At 37.6% G+C, this 17390-nt stretch overlaps 1 protein-coding gene across 1 annotated transcript in view; it reads right to left on the minus strand.

The window, feature by feature from the left end:
- The window catches only part of PLEKHG1 (pleckstrin homology and RhoGEF domain containing G1), a 126017-nt gene that overhangs the window by 71055 nt on the left and 37572 nt on the right, over positions 1 to 17390 (minus strand). The gene's annotated exons all lie outside the window — the stretch shown is intronic.

Here is a 17390-nt window from a genome sequence, read left to right on the forward strand (position 1 = left end):
CAGCCACCACTATCAGGATTCTCTAGGATTACCTTTAATCCTGTAATCAGAAAGACCATTTCACAATGGGGCTAAGAATTTACCAAAACCAAACTAAAATGATACCTTTTTTTTTGCCAAGGGAGCCAAGTTGAGCTAGTACGATCATTGTAAAAATGGAAATAGGCTCCCATTTTGTTCATGCTGAATTGTAGAATACACTGTGATATCAGCTTGCTTTAGACGAAGAGATCCAAGTGCCCACTAGGATTTCACATTGCGATTGCTATCGCAAATTAGCCATTGTCATTGAACAATTCCCTCCTTTGGAGCACTGAAAACACAGCCTTGGACACTTGATTAACAAATTCAGTCCTCCCATGCATAAACAAAAGAAAAAGATTCCTTTATAAAATGGTACAACAAAAGGTAACAAACCATATCACAGGCATAAGCACATCACTGGCACTCCTTCGGAGGTTAATCACAGGCATCCAACCTGCCACCAGTGAGAAGAAATTTACATTCATCTGTATTATTAATTTGCTTACCAGCAACCTCACTGTTTACCTGACACTTTGTTCACTTCCATTTATACTTTGGAGAGGTTACAAAAAGGCATTTCAAGGGAAATTCCAAAGCTCAACATAAATAAAGGATTAGTTGGTGGACACTACTTTCAAGATAAGGAGGTATATGCCAGCAGTAAAGGCACCTGAGCTAATTAAGCCCTTCTAACCACAGGATGTTTACTCTGTACAAAAATTGGCTTCGCATGTTTTCAATGTGACACTAGCAGCAGAACAGCCAACAAAAGTACGACCTGTTTGCACAAAACAAAATGAAAATGGGATGACAAAAAAACCTTGTCTGGGTTTGAAACTCCAACTTGTCTGACTTCAGTATTAAGTTACTCAGTTATGAATGAGGGATGAAACAATGGTAGCCAGACAGAACATGCCCAATAAGCAAAAAAAAACCTTTTAAACAGGATTATACCAACCACTGAGCAAATATTGTAAAAAAAAATTAAAACCCACCAAAAACACACCTTAAAATCAGAGCTCCTGTTTGCTCTCCTTCAGACGGATTAGAGATTTGAAGAGCACAGATCATAATCACAGGCTTTATTTAAATATCATTGTACAAAGAATAGTCTGGGCACTGCATTCCAAATACAACCAAGTAATTATACCAAATAATTGGTAAATATAATCCCAGGACTTTGAAAATTAGCACTTACTCTTAGAAAGCCCAGACATTTGTGGTGTATTTTACAGGCAAATCCATTTTCTACAACATTTTCCAACCCTTCAAGTATGGATAAGGTCTCTTTTCATCCACCCTCAAGGGATGCAGTTTCAGAGGAAACCCATGGATACCTTTTTTATTCTTCTTGGTGTTTATGTGCACATTGACCCCTTCAGACCGTTTAATCTGTCAGTAAAATGACACTTGCATTTCTCCTACTTGTGACATTGAGATTTTAATATTTTTTTTAAAGAGTATGTTTCATGCTTTTTGTTTTGGATTGTAATCTGCAGTTCAGCAGAGATCCTCCTGGATTCTAGAACCATGATGCTTCTCCCCTTTAATTTGAGTGGAAGAGACCTGTGAGAGCTTGAGAGCTGTAGTGTCCAATTATCACTGTAAAAATATTTTTAAGATTATATTTGTTTATGATAACCATCCTCTGTAAATCCATAACCAAAGGGTAATTATCATTGTCATTTAATCTCTCAACAAAATCTGCCAACGAGCTTGTGTTAGAGTATGGGTGAAGCTTCACCTGAAAAAGAGCCAGCCACTACACCTCAGTTCTGTGTCTGAGTCAGAACTTACATCCTTCCAGCTCCAACCAACTACCTCCTGTAACAAAACAAGCAGTAGTCATTAAAGAGCCTTACAGCAGTGAATAGTTACTGCTTTATACAAATAGGATTATCAGCAGCACTTTTTTTGCCTTAGGATAAAATCTGGGACTATAGGGACAAAGAAGAGTGGTAGGCAGAGTGAAACATTATTAAATACTAACCATGGAGGAGAAAAAACAAAAATTCCCCTGAGATGACAGCTTAAATTCTTCCCTTTGGGTTGCCTAGAACACTGTCAAGTTCCTATCAGGTTCCTTAGGCAAGTCAGGGACTTGTTTAAGTATTACAGGCAAGGAAATAAACAGACCCAGATTTCAAAGTCTCGTCCCAGAGCCAACAAAAACGCCACTTTCCCTCTGCAAGCTGTGCCTGTTGCTCTGTGTAAAGCTATCAATTACATCCTTTCCCAACTTGGCATTAAAAGTATCAAATTGCCCTGGCTGGATGAGAAACAGCCTCTCATCTGCTTCAGAAGTGATGTTTTTATTGCTTGAGTCCAGAAGTTCCATTATTTCATTAGCACAGAGTTAACACCAGAGTGAAGGGAAAATGAGTTACAGCCACTTTTTCAGCATGCATGAAGCAGAACATCTTACTAAGGCCTGAATAATGTTGAACTAAGCCTTCACATTTAATAAAGCTGGCCAAATCCACTGCACCAAGTACGATTTACCCTGCAAAGCATTTAAAATGAACATGGATGTTTAGCAGCAAAGCCCAAAGGTAAATGGGCTCAGGCATGGTTAATCGGTTCACATGAGAAAAAAAAACCCTCAAATGAAAAAAAAAGAAAATTACATTCCTGCTGGTCTTGCTCCTGCAACGCTGTGGTTTGCATGCTGGCTGAGAGCAAGCAGAGGTAAGTGAATATGTAACTAGACACAGGATGGGACTGTTCCTTCTTATGGTACTACTGATAAATCTGCTTAGCTGTATCAAGAAATCATAGCTCTTTTCCTGCAAACTGGAAATTTTAATGTGAGTACTTAGCAATGAGCATGCCAACTTCTCTATATCTATGAATCCTTCATGAAGTTACTCATTTGGTTAAATGTCTTGTTCTGAGAGCTTTGTATCACTGAGTCCAAATATACTGATTTCTGATTCAATAGGTACTTTAAAGTTATGTTTTCTCTATGCTAATATTAGAATTGCTGCTATTGACAGCATAGTTTATGGGAGGTGTTTCACAACTAACTTATTTTGGTTTTTGTGCAGAGGAATGGCATTCAAAGTACACCTAAGCTTTCCAGACATTCCACCCCCACACCTAATTTAAACACAAAATATTGCTATGACATCTTGACATGAAGATCTCAGAGTATCTTAAATATACTGAATAAACTTCAGAGGACTATTCTGTGATACTAACCACAATTATTCTGTAGTTACAAGGACACAGCACAGTAACATGAACTGTGAGCCAACTACCTATGACCCAAAATAGAAAACAAATCGATTTTGTCTGTCTGTGTCTGTGTATTTGCTTCAGGACACAGTTCTTCAGGGATTGTTTTTGTTGATATCAAACTGGCAGTCTACAAATCAGCCTAAATTACTCACCTCTCCAGAACATACTAGTGTTTCAAAAGGGACATATTTTAAGCAGAAATTTAGCATTAAATGCAGAGTCCTTAGAACTTTTAACCATAACCTGTATTTATTTACCACAGTGGTAAATAAAGCCAGTGAATCACTGTATATTTCAGTTTCTTTTGCATTAGGCTGTTTGACACTATACTGTTTTCAGTATTCAGTACTGATAAAGAGGACTCTTGGCATTTTAGAAGAGTAATCTCTTGTGAGAATCTGAAGAGTTGACAAGGGATTTCTCAGTAATATAAGTCATAATTACGACCATGCCAGCAAGCAAATTTGTGAGTCATTATTTTGATCCCCAAGTCACATGCACAAGGTTAGTAGACATAATATGCAAAAACACACTTGAGTACCTTGAAGAAGCAGATACTATTGTGTGCACACATGTTGATAACTAAGCAACTATTCAACATTATAGAAGAGGTAGAGGATTTTTTTGTGTTTCTGAGAACAGAGTTCTCTTACATAACTTTTAGGAAATCCTTCACTGACGACTTCTGAGCCTAATTACAAAACCCCACTTTGCTTGAAACAAATCCATTTCATTTTTGAATGTTTCCTAATGTTCTTCTGGTAGGTAAAAAAAATAGTAAAGAAAAGAACCCACAAACCACCAACATTCAGGGTTGTATTACACACAGGAACTAAAAACGTATTGCCCTTTTGTTTGGTAAGTAGGCCACAGATTTCTTTTTCTTAATTCTGAAACCCATCCAAGCTAAAAATCTGAGCTCTTTTTGAAGCTTTGATTAGTGGTTAGATTTCAGTGGCACATATACAAAACCACCCTAGAGCCCTCCCCTGCATATTAATATTTGCAATATAACACACAAAGAAAGAAAGGTGGGCACCTAGGTAAGAGAGAGACCAGCCCTTAGCTTCCTTCCAGTCTACTTTAACAACAGCACCTCTCCATCAGGAGGTGCTTCTTTGGCAAGGAGCTACAAAAAGCAGTCCCAATCCTTCTCTCCTTTCTAACTCTCGGCCAATCTGATTATCAGAGTTTTCAAGTACTCTGCCAAGGTACTGAGAAAAGATCACAGGATAAAGTCTAACAGCTACAACTGTGTGATTTAAGAACGAAAGTGACTTTAAGTCATCACTTCAGTACTGTTTCCTCTAATTACTGGATCATTTCCTATCTGGACATTTATAGTTTTTGATTATACAGCTGCTAAGATACCTGTGATCACAGATGACTGCTATATTCAACAGCATCCAAAGTTCACGGCAACAAAGTGAGCTCAAAGTAGCTTTTATCTTCCTTTCTGCTTAACCCTTTTAACACCCTGCACTATTATATGGTAATGCAAGTTACTGCTTCTCTGCAAACTCACAATACCAGGGTGGGCAGGGAAGAACATTACAAAAAAACCCACCCTGGATTTAAAAATTACCTGTAAAAAGGGCTCTGTTAGCATAGTTTTACTCTGTAACCTGAATGCCATTCAAAACATTTGTTATAATTTTGGTCTAGCTCAGAGATTTAAACCAGGGACTGCTCCCTTTTCCCTACCAAGAGGAAAAAAGAATAGAAATGTAAAAAAAAAAAAAAAAGGGAAATAAATTAAAAGAGAGATTTAAAAAGAAAAAGGGAAAAGAATGTGCATTAATTACAAGGTACTGACTGACCTGGATTAGCCTTTATTCCATGTCAGCAGAAAAGAATTCCGAACATCTGCATCAATTACAAGGACTGCTGTTCCAAGTGAACTTCTTGTGAGAAATAAATGAAGAAAATCAACTTTTGGCTTGTTCCTGTGCCTAAGTTTAACCCTGTGTAGTCTACTAATGAGATAGTACCTTTCTTACAAAGTCTTTCACATTATTTTAGGAACAGAGCAAAGAAACTCATCAAGTTTCTGTCTGTACACTTTAATTCCAAATGGCAGGGGACCAGTTTTCCCCTATTTATAAATAATCCTAAGCATCTTAATCAAGTGGGAATAGGGAAAAAATGCCTTCTAGACAAATGAAAAGATGTGCAGGATTTCAGTGCACTCAAGCTGTAGCATTTCTAAAAGAACATCCAAGAATTGTAAAGATTGCAAAAGAAGACATGAGAAACATGTGCTGTCAGAAATCCTACACTGTGACAACAGGCAAAAGAAGCTCCATCTGTTCAATTTACACAGTCAACAGGTACCTGTCTGAGGGTCACAACCATTTCTTCAAACAAAAATTTAATAGTTTAAGCTAAACACACAGACATGTTCAGTCTAGAAACAGGATTGAACTGATGGCACAATTAGGATAAAATCTTTTTGTCATGGTTGATTCTACAATATGTTATTGCTTAAGAGACTAAATCTCTTTCTAAACAGTACAAGATCCCAGAAATAAAACCTTTGCAATTCAGGTCTTCAGCTTCCAAAGACCACATTTTGCAGGGGATAGCCTCACACACCTATTGCAGTACTTCTAGGTTTTAGAAACTTCTAGACACCTCTCCAACAGGTGCAGATTGAGTGTTAATTCTCTTCATCAGGAAGTCCACAAAACTCCTGTGAGGACACAAAAATTCCCACTTTTCTTCATACACTAAATCCAATAGGTAATACGTGTACTGACAAGCAGAATTACTGCTGAAATCAGCACTGGCCTTAGAAGAAAGACCAATTAACATCTACAATCAAACCATACAGTTTTCATTACTTTTATCATTTTAAATTTCAGCTTTATACAAGGGATGGAACCATCAAAGATATTCAAATACAGGAAGTCTCATATGTAATGGTTTTGCAGTTCTTCATAAAATCAAAGTTAAGACAACAAAGATGTCATCTCTGCAGGGACAGACTGTGCATTAAAGCCAGATGAAACACTTAGAAGCCAAGACCTGGAAGATGTTGCTAATTTGAAAAAAGGTAGAAACAATTTAGTGATTTGCCAAGTGTTACTGTACCTTGTTCAGTAGAAAGAGCACATATTCTGTAAAACTGTAAAAGTGTTTCAGGTAAAATACATAGTAGCAGAACTTGCTCAAATGGAAAATGTACTCCAAATACATAATGTACTGGTAGAAAAATTATATCTGATGTATAAAATGAAATATCAATTAGTTGTGCTTCTTGACAGTTTGTAAAAACAACTATGGGCAGAAATGTTTGAACTGGGATTTTCATATATCTTTACAAAGTAACAAACTAAGTCAGACAAAAGTCAGACAAATACAGTACTTGAATACATCCAGACTTGAGGAAGCTTGCCAGAATGTCGAACTTGGCAGAAAAAGATTAAGCAGGATCAAGTCTGATCAACAGGCAGTATTTTCAGCTCTACGAGACTCAGGGGTGTTTTTGGTTGGTTGGTTGTTTTCTTAGTTTTCTGGTTCTTTTTTCTCCTTTTAATATGCATTCATTTTAGAGGAATTTTAAAGGCTTAAACCTGGAACCAAGAAGCTTTCCTGTACATCAGTGCTTACAAACACATCTGCTGTTTTATGTCAAAGCCAACCTAAATTTATTTTCTTTAAATTTAAAAATTAAAAAAAAAAGGAATAGACATAAACCCTATATTTTTTCCCCTCCATACAGTATCTTCAGTGTGATTTTTCCTGCCCCACAAGCTTCCCTCCTCCCCATATTCTCTGTATTTCACATTAAAGATTTCCTGGTATGACATTATCAGTGTGGCCTTTCCAGCTCTTTTATTCACATGCAGAGAAGGGTGTGGGTAACTTATAAAAGTAGCTGTAAAGTAAACATGCCTATAAACTCTGACAATTTTATAAAAGGCAGTTATTTGTCTGTATTCAGAAGTGACAACAATGCAGTGACATTCTCCCACAATAGGTAAGTGCAAACTTGGTTTTGGGTATCGTGGTCTTCAGTCACAGCAGTAATTCCATGACTTTTACATTTGTGAACTTAAAAAGCTTGGGCAATAATTTTTATTCTTAGTAAGACTTTGATTTCCCCACCTCTCAAGAAAAGGGTCCACAGAAGCCAGCTATCCAGGTAGCCCAGCTGTCTTCTAAAAATATGAAAATCTAAATACAAGCTCAGCACCAACAAAGAAGTAGAAAATAAAAAACCAAAAACAATACCAAAAAGCTTCTCATTTATAAACACTACATTCTTAGAACACTAAAGAAATATATGAAGCAGAGTCAAATCCTGCCCCATCAGGGCTCATAAAAAAATTCACCTCACAATCCAAACAAAGTCTAAACCACTATCTTCGGGCTGTTCACAAGAAAGAGGGCTCAGCAGTTAAAAATGTGTTGCATTTCTGGTGGTTTTGGCTCACTCTCCTGCACCCTGATTACACAAACACAGCCCCAGCTGGGGCCAATGCTAGCTCTGATAGGGTCATACCACTCCTCCCTGGTGGCCAGGAGAGCTCAGTGTAGCACAGGGCACAGGAACACGCTGGGACAGCTGGATTTAGATCACAAAACTACTCCAAAGGCATGATCTGAATCATATCCACACGTCTGCATCTGTCTGAAAGACGTGTGGCAGAAGGAACTGGAGCTGCTGTATTAATAATGTGGATTCCAGGCAGGCCTGAAGTGATGAGCAAGTCGTGGTCTGTGATGAATGCACAGCATCCATGTAGGATACAAAAGTTTAAGTCACAACAGAAGATTGCAGAGGTCCAGCTGTATACAGAATCAGTTGTTCTGATTCTAAAGCAGAAACTCTAGCTTTCTGACTTGACATAGAAGTTTCTGGAAGCAGTGTACAGAGCAACTTCCCAGAAGCATAAAGCACTGTGAGTTCCCACTGCTGCTTCTCCAAATCAAATGAAGCTTGTCATGTCATCACGAGCCCTTCAGCTTTGGGTGTTGGCCAAAAAAACAGTACTTTCAGTACGCCTGAAGCCTTGGAGAGCAGATAAACTTTATTGCTAGAAAACCTTAGGCATTAATGTAAGACCTGTTCAAAAAAGTCATCAGTCCCTGTCACCCTGGTTGTAGCCACATCTTGCAATAAGAGCTGAAGAACTGTGACAAAACACTGGAGCTCAGGTTCTCAACAGCATTCAATTTCTTCAGCATGTTAAATGGAGGCATTATTTTTCTTCAGCATTTCTCTTATGAAACACTTAAAATATTTCTAGGCACTTCATTAAATGCACAACACTGACAGGAAATGTGCAAAGAGACGAATATTTTATTTGTAGGTCCTAAAATTACTGTTTGAAGATGTAACCTGAAACCTCAGTGCTGCAACGCAACTCACCATATAGCTCCTCACATCCACTGATTACTCCATAATTACAAGGAGCCACCTCCTTCCAGGACTGTAGCACAGTGCTCTTTTAAGACTAAATTCCCAAGAAGTGGGGTCCAGGTATGTAAGAAGATGTAGGTGTGAGTTTTTTCCTTCAAGAGGTTGAAATAAGAGGGGGTGGCAAGCAGCAGAACTAGCTAACAATCTCTAATAACGAATATGGATTTAAAATACAATCAGGACATTCTTCATTAATATTTCTGAGGAGAGAAATGAGCAACAGTTCATGACAGACTTCACACTCAAAAAAGTCATCTTTCTGTCACTGTCTTCTTTCTGTCACAAGGATTACCTAGCTAACAGATGTCAATGGAATGGGTCTTTAAATACTTTGCCTGTTTCAGCAGGTCACAAAATATTTGTGCAGTGGGGTTGATGAGGGCAGCTTTGGGACTCCTTCAATCTCCTATTTGAAATTTGCCAAATGCTGTAAGATTAGACCAGTGCCTCTAGTTAATATTGCTACTTCTCTGAAGGGGAAAAGATCCTCAAAATTTTAGACAGCCTTTAAACAAAAATAATGTATTTTACTACTACTCGGTTGCAGAAAAAAAATCACTAATAACATGAGAAAAGTTCCATTTATACATGTCATACTTACAGTGTGAAGAAGGGTCTCTGTGTCTCTTTTTGAGTGACTACAGAGCTCCTAGGACTGGGATCTAATACCAAGATTCTCACAGGGTAGGTATCCTAACTGGGGCCAAACCTTGAATGCAGCCATTTGCTTTTTGGGAGAGTTGTAGCAGAGTCTTATCTTCCTAAAGGATTTCCTGTTGCCTACAATTTGTATTCATATGGCAAAACCACAAAACATTCGTGGCAGGATGTTCCATCTTTAGAAACACTGGCTGACTTCAGATATGACCAGACAGAACCATCTCCTGGCCAGACATTAGGCAAAATTCCCTAACAATTAGCCTCACACATGACTTGCTTCTTCCAATATTGCTTTCCATTGTGAAACACATACCCTCACAAGAGATAAGATTTAACCATGAACATGAAATTTTTATGCAATGAAAAGTACAAATACACAAACTGATAACCACCCTTCTTAACAAACAGACATTGAGAGCAAGCATGTGGTTTATAACTATCTCAACAGAAAGTAGACAAAACAGAACCCAAATAACTTGGACTGCCTGGCTTTCCTGAACCAGAAGAGTCCAGATTTCCTAGGACAGAGGTTAAGCTCAAATTCTTACCACCTTAATAAATTTTTTGGTCATTCCATCATTTGAAGCACAGGCTACATTGTGTGCATATGGGAAAAAAAGTATTTACTTCACCTGGAAGCAGCGTCCCTTTTGAATTATTCTACAATATATATGTTGGAGGAACCATTGCCAAGATGTATGTAATGGAATTTATCTTAAGACTCACTCCACAAAAGCCACAACTAAGAACAGATTAGAAAAAAATAAAATAATTAACTTCTCATGTCCTGAACTGCACAATTGGTTTTGCAGTGTATTCTGACCAAAGAGATGACCAGAAACTAATGTGGATATAATTTGAAGAATTAAAGTATCTTGTTTGCTCTTTTGCCTGCACCACTAATGGATCTGGGCAAAGTACAACAAAAGCAGCTCCCACCTTTACTCCCCTTCCCTGCTCTCCTCAGCTTGCTGACTCTTCAAGAAGTTGACTTCAGGAGTTTGACATATTGCTTCAAAATTTTTTATTGCTCATAAAACATCAAAGCTACCTCCCCTTCTGGTTTATCAGCAAGCAGCATTTACCCCCCTTTTTAAGCTAAATAAAACTACAGGGAACCAATTAAAAAAGCAAAACTACAACTAAGCTTTCTTATGTATATATTAATCTCTCAAGTTTAAATTTAGCATATCAAGGCCTCTCAGCCCAATTCTAATGTCAGTGGAATAGTTTAAAATTACTGCTAGACATATAACTGGGTAAATAACAAAAAATAGTGATACCTACTACTAGCAGGCTTACATTTGCTATCTATATAGCACCTGTCAAAATTCTTCAGAATCGAGTGGTCAGTAATGGGGAGGTACCTGTGCTGCTGCAACTCAGACAGCAAAATGTGGTTTTATCTTTATTTTTACTACTTTGGATCTTTTGGTTTTAAGGATATGGTCAGCACAAGTTGAAAGAATGTAACCTTGACATTGTAATTTATCTTAAGAGTTGCAGCTCACTTTAATTGGTAGCACGTAATTCATTTTTGTCTGTTATCCTTCCATGTCCTTTAAGTTACTTTGGAAGAAATATGGCTGGGGAGGAGGTGGAATCAATGAATCTGAAAACAGATTTCTGGCTTGTCACTTGAATAAAGCAGCAAGGCAAAATATGACAGAAATTCCAAAAGGGAGGGAAAAAGTACAGTTGTGGGGATGAAAGCTGATTTACATTTAAGAAACTGTTGAAAGACTAACTGTTACTATTACTTATTTTCCATATATTAACACTGTGCAGTTGCCAGCAATCTGGACTGTGTTTCCACACAATGACTTGGAATATATGATAGTAAAGAAAAACACCTCAAACCACCACCAAAAAAAAGAAATCAAACCAAAACAAGCCATTATGAAACTGGCAAAGGAAACTACTTTAAATCAGCATTTTTAATAGGACAATTTTCATTATAACTGCCTTTTTAGGCTGTTTCAATTATTGCAGAATGGCAATTTGACACCTAGTAGCTGCTTTAACAATAACTGTTCTGTTTGGGGACAAAGTCTTCCCAGAAAAGGAATCTCAAGAGAAGCAATGGTTATCAATCTCAATCTAGAAAGAGCAGATGCAAAGCATACTGCTAAGATCTGTAATCACAGAATAGTACATTTATATTTTTACACCAGGCCATGCACAGCTAAGACTCCAGTATTAGAGTGTAACTTCTCCAAAAACTATTATGGTACTCAAATTATTTTTAAACACGAAAAGGTAATTTAAAACTGCAATAGCTTATTTTAGGATCAGCAGCACATTTCTGAGGTGATAAGCAAGACAGACACTAAACATAACACAAAAATTTAAAAAACCTATTTATAAAGGAGTGTTCAATCAATCTTTTTGTCATGCATTTTATATACACAGCTAAGCTCAAAATAATTAATAAATTCAATAATTAGACACTCTTTATCATTCCTGATAGGAAAAGGAATTTTTACACTTCAATACACAGATAATTAGTATGCCACATCTTTCTTTTCTCTAGCAAGGAACCTTTGCTCCTCCAGGAATGTTTTAATTGTTTTAGATTTCTCTCGATTTGAAAGATCAATTTAGAAATAAATTAATAACATTAGGACACAGAAGGGCTTTAAAGAAACTAGCTGGTTTTCATCAAGATGCATCACATTTGATTGCTTCATGCAAGCCACACTTAGCCTCCCTATTTCAAACTACCCCAAATTGGTTATTTAATATGTGCACATTATGTGTGAAACATTATACACAAAATTTTACATTGTATGCAATTTATTGATACAAAAGCATAAAAATGCATCAAACTCAAGTGCTACACTTCTTAATTGCTTGAGAACTAAGAATTAGTTACCACTGAAACAGAAAAATATAAGTAATTCTTTGAAAATGGGATCACTGATGTAAAAAAATACTCCATCATTTCCAAACCTCAAGGTTAAGCAGTTCAGGCCACATAAACTTTTTATAATTTGTGGATGACTGGTACACTGATCTTTGGCAGGATACCAGCCAGTCAGGACACCAGGGAAAGTGCTCGGCATTTGAAGAACAAGCCATTCTACCTGTTAATGACCCAACCTTTGTAATCAGTGACTTAATCACCATGACATTACAGCAACTGCATCTTCATTTCTGATGGGGAGCAGGCTTTACTGTACTCAGACATTTCACAATGTTCAGAACAGTCTGCCTCTCACTGCCCTTCTCTGCCCTCGATCAAGACAGCCACCACCTCCTCCTCCTCCTCCTCTTCACTGAGCTGAGGAAGTTTAGAAGCCCATCTGGTTTCAGCCTGTTGGCGACTGAGAAAGAAAGTGGGACCCAGGCAGAGTGGCTCAGTGACTAAGGCAGCTCACCCAAGTGCTTTCAGGAAAATAGCCAGTGGATTCCAGGCTGTGGTTTAACGCCTCAGGCGCTAGCAGAGAACACGAGCTGTGCTGCACACCGCAGGGGCTGCACACGGACTGGCTCAGGCTCTTGGGAGCGCTCAACTTCTGCGGCCTGGAGGCTCACCCACATGTCAAGAGTTATGACAAGAGTCATTATGCCTTGTGACAACAGCCTTCAACCCCTTTTTCAAAGGAAGATGTGCCACCCTCTTGCAGCGTGCATAGGGAAGCCAACAATTTAGTGAGGAGTCAGAAACAAAATACCCAATTTCATCACCCTTCCACTTCGCTTTTCTCCCATTTCCAATCAGATTTCAAATCTACTTAGGCTTCATCACCTCCTTTTATAAACACTAGGGGTTAAGAAGTTCAGATATTGTCTTTATACAGAGACTTCCTCCTCATCAAGATATGATTCTCGGGGCATTACATGCTGCTGCAAAATGAGCCTATGAATAGTAACTAAGGAATAACCTGGCAGAGAAAGATTAAATTACTGGGGTTAGTGAGGATATAAAAAGCATGTACTATGTTTTCCCCATCACTTTTCTAGCTTCCAACCATTTTCAACTAAAGGCCTTTCCTTAGTTTACAATGGCTCATTTATTTGGAGCTGTCTTCTCTGGTCTCCCTTTCAACTCATGAGTTTTTAAAATTCACAATATTATTTTGCAGGGAAGTCCACAATGTCCACCATCTTCTGCATAAGTAGCAAGGCCTTTTATGTTCCATCTCACTGACTCAGTGTCAGCACACAGATTTTTTGTGCCCATCTCAGCCCAGTGATGTACCATTAAGCCTACAAGTGCATTATCACCACAGTTTCCTATAACTTCACATGCACATAAGATCTGAAAAAGCTTTAGATAAGATGCTTCATTTTCCCATCTATTTCTGTGTTTCTTTAAAAGGGGTGCAGTTACAATAAAGTGCAACAACAACTTTCTCCATTACACATGATGCACTGAAAGCCCACACAGCACTGGGACAAGAGGCAGCACTTCCTAACCCATACAACCACACCCTGGCATTCCTGCCATGAAAGAATCAGCCTTGGCAAAATCTGGAAGTAGGAATACTGATGCTATTTTCTTCACTGCACTTGAAGTGTATGATCCATTATGGCTGTGCTTGCATGTTTTTCCTGTGCAGTGTTGCACATTACAGCAAAAATAGCACACAAACCTAAGTCAGAGGAGTTACAAAATGCTATGAGACATCACAAGCAGCAGCAGAAAGAGCTGGCAGGCTCCCACTAGTGCCATCAGGTACACAATGCAAGGAAAACCACTGCTTGTTGCTGTAGGATAATTTTACAATGACATAAGTTTGTTGTCCATAGGGATTTGTCAGTGGCTGTTTATAAAGTCCAGGTGTAACATTCATTTCCTTCAGGATGCAAGTGTGGACCATGAAGTTAGTAAGAGAGGATCCAGCTGTGGGAAGTCATGCCTCTTACTTAATGAAAAAGTTGGTGTGGGAAGAGGGAAAGGAAGAAGATTTTGTGGGAGTTTAACTTCCTCATGTCTTCTTCAAATATGCCTACTTTAAGGCACAGAAAAACAACCAGTCAAGCTGACTGGAGAAACTGAATAAAGGTTCCCACATCCATATATATTTTCTAAGTGTTTTGCATAAAGCTACTGCTAAGGTAGCACTTGACTGATATCCCAAAAACTTAGAGTCTGGGAATCTTCCAAATAGATACTAAGGTAGACCTCATCTGGTTTCTTTGAAGCAAGCCTAGCTATGTTACGAACAGCTGTTCATGGATATCAGGACAAAAAATATTAATCCACTATCCACAGGATGAAACACTTCGTGTTTTATGAAAAGGTTTTCAGTATCATCAAAATTTTGTTAAGCTAGAGAAGGTTTTAATCCTGTAAGACAGATAATTTGTAGTGAAAGAATTCTACAATCATTCCCCTAAATTTTTGCAAATAAGTAACTCCTCAGCTCCAGATACCATCATGAGTCACTGTGAATCACAGCAGCCTCTCTAAAGGAGAGAGCAGGAATTTGAGCTGTGGCTGGGGTGCTCCTGTCACAGCCTCATTTCCAGTGGTTAACTATATCAGAAGTTTAAGGGTGATTTTTCAGCAAACACAAGCAGAAAAAAATGCCAATTCCTTTGCAAGCTAAACCAGAAATACACTCAATCCACTTCCTGGTATTGACATAGTACATTGTTCTAAATGCATCCATTGTAAATAGAATATAATAGCTTTGCCAAAGGAAAACGGTTAAGAAATAGTTATACGTGGATCATGGTAGGAGTTTTTTGTTTTAATTTGTTTGTCTACCACTCCTTGATAGCTAGACAAGCTTCTTGAAAAGTATTTTTTCCCTGTGTGATATGCACACACTTCCATCTTTGCAACAACCGAATCTCCAGGTCCTGGTTTTTTTCTCCTGATAGCACAAAGCAAGCATTGACATTTATAAATACAACTGTTGACTCTAGAAGGTTTGACAGAAGAGGTGGCAGAAAAGCAAACAGTCTGCCCACCCACTGGGGACCCTCGAGTCAAGGACTAAGTTACAGTAACTTAATTACAGGAAACTCTCAATTGTCTGCTCCTGTGTGCTTCATGGCTTAACTGGAGTATATGGAGCAGTGGGTCAGGGGCAGGGAGGGGCACTGCTAGGTTAAAGCAACACTGGCTTTTTCAAAGTTTCCAGATAATCAGTTACTTGCCAACACTTTGCTCAACCCAACTTGACCCTGATGAACACTAGAGGTTAATTGTTAGAAATCTGTAACAACAAATACACCTTTTTCTTTTCTTTTAACCAATGACTGCAAGAATATTTCATTTGGGGGAAAAAACAAACAGTAATAAGTTGTTATGATTTCTGGAAATAATTACAAAAGTTCACATAAATGTTTATGCACATAAGGAGCATTGCTATCTTAATCATGAGAAATGAAACACCCACTTCTCAATTCTGACTCAGTAATACCAACAAAATATTTCTACATACCAGTTAGCTGTAAAAATGCTAAGTAAATAGAGATGTATATGATCAAAGACTAACTATGGAAGTTTATCTTGTAATCCATGCTGCAGCAGCCACTGTCATATATGTCTGATCTTTTTTCAGTAAACATTATCATAACATCTTTGAATGGATTTATTACAATAAACCAACACAAACTCTCATTAACTTCCAGCACTCATGACTTCATATCATTAGAATGTTTTATCTATAATAGAGCATTTTCATCAAGACATAAATACAGGTTTCTTAAGTGCAGTTTCATCATTACTAATTAGCTCATCTTTTTTTTTTAAATCTAAAAATTAGTTCCTAAAGAGCAATTAAAAACAAAGCATCCAGATTAAACCTGGATAAAGTTTTGTTTTAGTAAACATTGCATTTGTTAAAGCACACACACAAAATCACACAGAATATTCTGAGTTGGAAGGGACCCACAAGTATCAGCAAGTGCAACTCTAATGTGAACAGCCCATACAGAGGCTAAAGCTGTGACCTTGGCATTATCAGCATCCTGCTCTAACCAACTGAGCAAGGATATTTCATACTGACTCTGGAATAACTTCATGACCTCTTATCACAACAAAGAAAAATTATAACTGCAATTTGAAGATGAAGATTCAGAATAATCTCATCATTTTAGTTAGCTATATTTTATTGTAGGCTTTTCCTTCAAGTGAACTCACTGCAATGCTTTTAGCCATAAGCATTTATTTATAAGGACGACACACAACATGTGCATCAGAGAGAGCTCAGTCTTTAAAAGACTAGCTGTAATTGCTTCTCCCCTTGTGTGGAGGGTTCTCCCAGTAACATATTAAGCTTTACAGTAAATTTTAAATGTAAATTTAAATTTTAATTCTCCCATTACATTAAGAGAATTACTTTTCTCTACTATATTTGATGCAATTCTTGAAATTATTATTGCAGCTTGCTCCTCCATGCCTTTCAAATGCCAAAACTGAGGTTCAAAATCTACAAAAATACTTAAAACTAAATTTTGAGACCTCTGTCTTGAGGCATAGAAGAAACAATCCTGAGCTGTAAACTTTAGTCAAACTAAACCACACATTTTAATTAATATAGTCCTTGTGTGAGGACAGCAATGATCTAGAAAGCAAGGATATACAAGAGCTACTATAGTTTAGACACAATACTGTCAGAAACACCTCAAAATGAAATAGCAAATTTCCCTTCACATGAAATAGGAAATTTTTATAAAATGCTTAATGACACATCCACCAGTGATTCTGGAGAAGGAATCAAGTTAGGCAGGGTTACAATTGTCTTCAACGAATGAATTTTCCCTGAAACCAAGTAACAAACCTTCATATGTGGAAATTTAAAATTAATAAACCTCAAGAGGAAACAAAATTGTCTGACTGAGCATTTCAAGATTCCACTGATTTAGTGAAAATCTCACAGACAATTCCTCCTTGTATCAATCAACCCACATCTACAATGTCAGCTTTGGTTCTGTGAGGCTCAAGAATCCCATACAAAAAACTGGCTTCAGTTAACAAGATCTCTTTAGCAAATGGGACAAAACATCTCCAATGCTGAAATCCTAGCAGTGCACTTCCCCATTATTATATATTTTAGTACAATCATGGATGTTGGGC

The sequence above is a fragment of the Molothrus ater genome, chromosome 3 (genome assembly GCF_012460135.2).
Source record: "Molothrus ater isolate BHLD 08-10-18 breed brown headed cowbird chromosome 3, BPBGC_Mater_1.1, whole genome shotgun sequence".
NCBI classification, from domain to species: Eukaryota; Metazoa; Chordata; class Aves; order Passeriformes; family Icteridae; genus Molothrus; species Molothrus ater.